Raw genomic sequence first — 7,461 nt, 5'->3', positions numbered from 1 at the left:
AGCATAGACACAGAAGGCTTAGAATGCGCAGGAGGAATTTTATCATCTTGCTGGCTAATGGGCCTTGGGGTCTGCCCTGGTCCGGAGATCACTGCGGGCGGGGGGCGTTGAGAGTCGCGTGGAGAGTTGCTCTGTACCTCTCCTGGGCCGGATGAGCTTCAGTTTTAATGGATTATTGGGGTGTCACCGTGCGATCCACTCTCTAGCCTCTTCCTGTTCTTGCTGACTGGCTTGATGCATGTGGGAGTGATGGACCCAAGGCCCGACGCCGTCAACCTTAAGAGCAGTGGGGGTAACCAGAATGACCACGTAAGGGCCCTTCCATCTTTTTTTTAAAGTGCAGGCTCTGTGTCTCTTTACCCATAACCAATCCCCTGGGACAATGCCATGTTCTGGGTTTGATGCATCTTTGGTCTCATACAAGGAGCGCACTAAGGGCCAGATCTCTTGTTGGACCTCCTGTAGGGCCATTAAGCTAGCCAAGTAATTTGGGGCCATACTGAGGTCTTGGTCTGGTAGAGTTTGGACAACAATGGGGGGCGGAGCCCCATATAGAATTTTAAAAGGTGTCAATCCATGTACATATGGTGAATTTTGAACCCGGAAGATGGCATAGGGTAGGAGGGCCACCCAGTCTCCGCCATTCTCGATGGCTAATTTATATAAGGTCTCCTTCAGGGTCTGATTCATTCTTTCTACCTGTCCTGAGCTCTGGGGGTTATATTTACAATGCAGTTCCCAATTAGTCCCAACTGCCTGGGCCAGCCCTTGTAGGATGTTACTGATGAAAGCCGGACTGTTATCAGAGCCTAGAGTTTCGGGGATGTCATATCTGGATATGATTTCCTCCAGCAAAACCTTAGCTACAACCTGAGCAGTCTCTCGTTTTGTAGGAAAAGCCTCCACCCAGCCTGAGAAAGTGTCTATCAGAACCAACAAATACCTATACCCATACCTTCCCGGCTTCACCTCAGTGAAATCCACTTCCCAGCTCCGTCCCGGCGCCCTCCCCTGTACCCGTGTACCTGTATGTAGGAGTCCCTTTTTGCTGGGTTTCATAGCCTGGCACCCGGCACATTGGTCCACAATCCTTTGAATCTGGGCTGTTTGGTGTGGGAACCGGAGGAGGGCTGACTCAAGGAGGCTGAGTAGTTTTTTCTTGCCTAAATGGTTGGCTTGATGTAGGTTGGAGAGGAGAAACAGTCCTAACTTTTCAGGAAAGATCAGTCACCCTTCGTCATCATGATACCAACTTTGCTGGTTGGACTCTGGGCATCGGTGACCTTGGATCCACTGTCTGTCTTCCGGGGTGTACTCGGGTTGTGGTGGCAAGCGCGGAAGCTTGGGCATGGGTAAAGTCAGCACTAGGGTTGCGGAGGCCAAAGCAGCATTTCGGGCCACTTCGTCCACTTTCCGGTTCCCCATTGCTTCCGGAGTCTGGGAAGACTGGTGACCAGGAACGTGTACTACCGCCACAACCTGGGGCTTCTGCACCATGATCAGTAATCTCTGGATCTCCTGGAGGTTATGTAGCTCCTTTCCTTCCACTGTAATGAAACCCCTTTCCCGGTAGATGGCGCCATGTACATGAACGGTGCCGAAAGCGTAGCAGCTGTTGGTATAAACAGTCACTTGTTTTCCCTCAGCCCGCTTGAGTGCCTCTGCCAGCGTGATCAATTCGGCCTTCTGGGCTGAGGTCCCCGGGGGCAACGGGGCAATCCAAATTATGTTCCCACCTTGGTCCACCATTGCTTCCCCTGCCTTACGTACCCCATCCGAGATGAAGCTACTTCCATCTGTATACCATACCAGCTCACTGTTAGGTAGGGCTAGGTCCTGAAGATCGGGGCACACTTGGGTGATTTTAGCTATGATCTCTTGACAGTCATGTAGGGGGGCTTCCAGGTCCAGATTTGGCAGCAAGGTGGCCGGGTTAAGAGAGACTGATTCAGAGAAGGGGATTCGGGGGGCATCCAGCAAGAGCCCTTGGTAATGAGTCAGTCGGGCATTGGTCATCCATCTACCTGGAGGGTGCTTTAAGACCCCCTCTACTGCATGGGGGGTTACCACCTTCAGATGTTGCCCAAAAGTGAGCTTATCTGCGTCCTTTACCATTAGGACAACTGCTGCTATGATCCGCAGGCATGGGGGCCAGCCTGCTGCAACTGGGTCCAACCTTTTGGATAGATAAGCAACTGGACGCTTCCAGGGCCCTAGGCGCTGCATTAGTACCCCTTTCGCTATTCCCCTCCTTTCGTCTACAAACAGGGTGAAGGGCTTTAGAGGGTCTGGCAGCACCAGGGCTAGAGCTCTTAGGAGGGAGGTCTTGAGCTCCTCAAAGGCCTTCTGTTGATCTGGCCCCCAGGCCCATGGGGCCTTATCTTTAGTTGCCTCGTATAAGGGTTTTATCAGTTCAGCATACCCCAATATCCACAGCTGGCAGTAGCCCACTGTCCCCAGGAACTCATGAACTTCTCGAGCTGAGATGGGGACGGGGAGTCTGAGAATAGTTTTTTTCATAGCATTTGTTAACCATCTGGTTCCCTCTTTTAGTTCATACCCCAGGTAGGTGACTGTTTGTCTAAAAATTTGGGCCTTCTTTGCACTGGCCTGATAGCCTAATTTCCCCAGCTCCTGGAGGAGGTCTCCAGTGGCTTGCCAGCATTCAGCTTCAGATGCAGCTGCCAGACGCAAGTCATCTACATACTGCAAAAGTGACAGAACTGTGGCTCCGGCGATATGAGTCCAGATCCTGATTAAGAGCCTCATTGAACAGAGTAGGGGAGTTTTTGAAACCCTGTGGGAGTCTAGTCCATGTTAACTGTCCGGGGGTTCCTGTATTTCCATCATGCCATTCGAAGGCAAAAATGTGTTGACTGTTGGGTGCCAGGGCTATGCTAAAAAAAGCATCTTTCAAGTCCAAAGTGGTATACCAAACATGGGAAGGGGGAAAATGGCTCAGCAAGGTATAGGGGTTGGGGACTGTGGGGTGGATGTCTTCGCCCCTCTTATTTACTTCCCTTAAATCTTGGACTGACCTATAGTCTTTTCCCCCGGGTTTCTTAACGGGGAGGAGTGGAGTGTTCCAAGCAGAACGCAAGGGCCGTAATATTCCGGCCTCCAGGAGACAGTTAATGTGAGGGGCAATCCCCCTCCGTGCCTCAGAAGACATGGGATACTGACAGACTCAGATGGGCTGAGCCGAAGCCTTGATTTCTACCATTACCGGTGCTCAATGTTTCGCCAGCCCCACACCTGTTATTTCTGCCCAAGCCTGGGGGAAGATTTGAATCCAATAAGTCATTTCAGGGGACCACTCAATAGGTTTCGGGGGAGGGTCCTGCAAGGAGAACAAGCGATGTTCATCCTCGAAAGACACAGTCAAGACTTGGAGGGGCTGTCCTCGCCCATCCATCACTTTGATTCTATCTGGCCTAAAGTTAATGTGAGCCCTCACCTTAGTTAGCATATCGTGTCCCAGAAGGAGAGCAGGGCATTCAGGAATGACCAAAAAGGAATGGGTCACCTGATGCCGGCCTAAATCCATCTGATGCTTGCTAGTCCATTGATATGCCTTGGATCCAGTGGCTCCTTGCACGAGACTAATTTTCTGAGACAGTGGCCCAGTAGGTTTATTTAGAACTGAATATTGAGCCCTTGTGTCCACCATGCATCTCACGGGCTTCCCCTCCACATATATGGTTACCCAAGCCTCAGGGAGGACTTCCAAGCCCTGTCCCCTCTAGTCATTGTCCAATTCAGTTAACAGGACCCGGGTGTCATTGTTGGGCCTGCTATTTGGCCTCAAGTGACCCTGGAGCTTGGGACATTCTCTCTTCCAGTGTCCATATTCCTTACAATAGGCACACTGTCCCTGGCCTAACCGGGGCTGATCTCTTCTGGGATGGGGGGGCCAGTCCATCCAGAGCTCAGTCCAGCCAAACTTTGGACCCCTGCTAGCAATATTTTAGCCATTTCCTTCTGCTGTTTCTTGTTTTCCTTACTCTGGTGTTCCCTGTTTTCCCTCCGAATCCTTTCTTGTAATTCCTGATTTTCTTTCCTGATTCTATCCTCTCGCTCTTCTGGGGTTTCTCAGGTGTTAAAAACTTTTTTGGCTACTTTCATCAGATCCCGGATAGTCATTTTCCCAAGTCCTTCCTGCTTATATAGTTTCTTCTTTATATCGGGGGCAGCCTGATTTATGAAGGACATTATTATGGCTGACTGATTCACCTCTGCAAGTGGATCTAGGGGAGTATACCGTCTGTATGCATTGCAAAAGCACTCAAGGAATGTGGCCAGGCTTTCATTCTCCCCCTGCACTACAGTCTTTACCTTAGCCAGATTGGTAGGGTGGCGAGCTGCTGCCTGGAGGCCTGCCATAAGAGTCTGGCGGTAGACCCGGAGACGCTCCCTACCTTCTGCATTCCCATAGTCCCAATCGGGTCTCTTTAAGGGAAAACGGTCATCAATCAGGCTTGGCAGGGTAGTCGGTTGTCCATTGTCGCCAGGGACATTCTTTCTGGCTTCAGTGAGAATCCGCTCCTGTTCCTCAGTGGTGAATAGAGTCTTAAGGAGCTGCTGACAGTCATCCCATGTAGGTCTGTGAGTATGTAAAATGGACTCGAACAGATTGGTCAGGCCTCTAGGATCCTCAGAAAAAGGAGGATTCTGGGCTTTCCAGTTGTACAGGTCACTACTTGAAAAGGGCCAATACTGATAGAGGCGTTCCCCCATCGGGACCAGCACTGCCCAGAGCCCACACCGGGAGGATGGGGGGGCTTTGGAAGTGGAGGAGGGCTCCTCCTCTGGAATTTCTTCTTGCTGCCTATGGGGCCTGAGTCCCCTCGCTAGTCCGGAGACTGGGGAGGGGGGTGCAGATGGGGAGGCTGATGAATGGGGAGGTTCAGGGGGGGCAGCTGCCTCTGGCTGGAGCGGTGCAGCAGCGGCATATGGCGGGGGGCTTGCCTCAAAATCTAAGTCTATCAAGGACGGATGGGAAGTCGGTTCTTCCTGCAGAATAGGTTTCTTAGGGGAATTAACAAGAGTGGGGGTGTTCCCCAACACTGCCAGTTATCGTGGGCCAGTCTGTAGGTGCCTCATGGATAAATGGCCGCAGCCAGGAAGGGGGGTCCTCTACTAAAGTCTGCCACATAAGGATGTAGGGATATTGATCAGGGTGGCCATGAAGACCAGGTTTATTAATGACATCGTGGACCTTCTTAATTGTGTCCAAGGAGAAGGTACCCTGAGGAGGCCAGCCTACATTAAAGGTTGGCCATTTCACTGATCAAAGGGCATCAAACTTACCTTTCTTAATTTCCATGCCATAATTGTGTCCCTTAGCACGGATTTCTGAAAAATGACTCAGAAGAAGGGTCTTAGGAGTTACCTGGGCCTGTCCCATGATGATCAGAAGAGATGGACAAAGGAGACAACAAAGAACAAAAGAGACAATTCCAGCAGACAAACAAATTCGCACAGGACTCTCCAACATACACAAGTACCCGCCGCTCAACCAGACTACTCTCACAGGCGCACTTCCATTCACACCAGATTCAGGATCCTTACCCAAAGACTGCCCAAACAGCGTCCACTGAGGACGTCAGTGCAGCTCCTGACTGTTGGGGATGTTTCCCACGACTTCCAATAGTGAAGCCTCCAAGGCTGTAACCCTTTCTCTCCACTCAACAAGAATTCCCAACCAAATTCAGATGGGGACTCTAAGTCCCTCCAAACGGAGGTGGCCAATCCTCCTTCCGTGGTCTTTCCCAATTAAACCTCGGTATTGGAGGCCGTTTTTTCCTCTCAGGGAGGGGCCAATCTCGCTGGGGCCTCCAGCTGTTATGGTATGAGGCCGGCCACCTTCTGAGAGGACAAAGGACACTCGAGACAAAGGAAGTCACAAGGTGAGGTTTATTTTCTAGCTAGCTAGGGTCCGAGCATCCGCCTGATGCAGCAGGTTTCAACAAGGACCCTGAGAGCAAAGTTTAAGCAGGTCTTATACTCTTTAAAGCATCAATCATTGTCACATAGGAATTCCTCATGACCCTGGGGTCACAGTTTCCTGATCTTGCCCACATCCTGGTGGTGGGGTAATATTATTTATTGGGAACTGGGGAAACACCAGAGGTTTACTTATCGGGTTACAAGGAATGCGTTCTCCCATAAATTAGGGGCTAGCAGTGGAATAGAAACCTAAGGTTTAGATAAGAACAGCAGGGGAGTCCTGTTTTGGAAAGTTTATTTACAAGTGGAGACAAAGAAAGGCAGAATGGGTGCTTATCTCTGTATGGTGTCTTTCATCTCGGTCCTGAACTTTTGCATGGCTCTAATGGGCAATTCCTCACAGCTCTGTACGAGGTTACAGCTTTTAATTGACAGTTTACCATGTTTTACAACCCTGTGTCAAGGCTATCTTTCTCTTCATGAGGTTACCCAAGGGTCATGCCAGTTATAGCTGATTTTTAGGCTAGGTGGGCTGCAAGTTAAAGTACCCCAACACCTGGAACTTATAGGCTTGCAAGAAGAGACAGAGCTGCCAGTTCAGATCCTGGCTGAATTTGTGAGGGACTCCCGGAAGAAGGACAAACTGCTTTGCACCCAGCTTCAGGTAGTAGACTTCCTATAGAATTTTCTGACTCATGAGGCTACTGCCCAGGCCTGGATCACTAGATTTCTGAGGACACAAACTGACAAAAGGCAATTGCAGCCAAGGAGCAGTAGAAAGACCTGAAGGCCACCTTTTAGGAGCATGTGGAGGCCATAAGTGCTGTGACCAAGGTCCTGTTCCAGGTGGAGGAGGCCCAAAGGAAGTGCACACAGCTCCCAGGAGGCCGTTGAGCAGCTCCAGGACAAGAAACAAGTGGCTAATGAGAAAATCAGAGCAGCCCAGAAGCAGTGGCAGTTTCTGGAAAAATATCTGCAGAGTCTGGCAGAGATTTCTGCAGAGGTAAAGGAGCATTAGACCACAACTCAGCAGGAACTTGAGTGATTACATCAGGAACTTGGAACCCTGAAATAGCGGGAAGGACAGGAGCAGGATAAGCTACAAAGCACCAGACCTTCCTCCAGCTGCTGTATACACTACAGGGTAAGCCCCTGGTCCCTGAGGCTGAGGTTACGTGCCGAACTACCAGAGCAGCTGTCCCTAACAGATGTATTGTGAATTCTTAAGTACAACCTGGTTTCTGACCATGATCTAGATTGGAGTAATCTCTGGATTCTTTTCAATTAAAACATCTGGCTCTCTCTGTTACCTGTTTGTTCATCTTCATGTGCTGGTGAGTCAAAAGCTATTAACATACCAAGAGCAGGACTGGTGTGAATGGGGAGGGTGTAGATGTCCTCGGTCCTCAAGGTTTGCTTGTCCAAATTCATATGAAGCAAAAATTCTGAGATTAATTCAATCAACAATGTTTTACGTAGGTGTATACACAGGAGAAGATAATTTTATTGACT

General features: G+C 50.1%; 1 pseudogene; it reads left to right on the top strand.

The window, feature by feature from the left end:
- The first annotated feature begins 1,581 nt into the window (after window positions 1-1,581).
- Window positions 1,582-7,176, top strand: LOC109701965 (outer kinetochore KNL1 complex subunit ZWINT pseudogene; annotated as a pseudogene).
- Window positions 7,177-7,461: the final 285 nt, after the last annotated feature.

The sequence above is a fragment of the Castor canadensis genome, chromosome 16 (assembly GCF_047511655.1).
Source record: "Castor canadensis chromosome 16, mCasCan1.hap1v2, whole genome shotgun sequence".
Taxonomy (NCBI): domain Eukaryota; kingdom Metazoa; phylum Chordata; class Mammalia; order Rodentia; family Castoridae; genus Castor; species Castor canadensis.
This window is presented reverse-complemented; position numbering and strand designations above follow the sequence as displayed.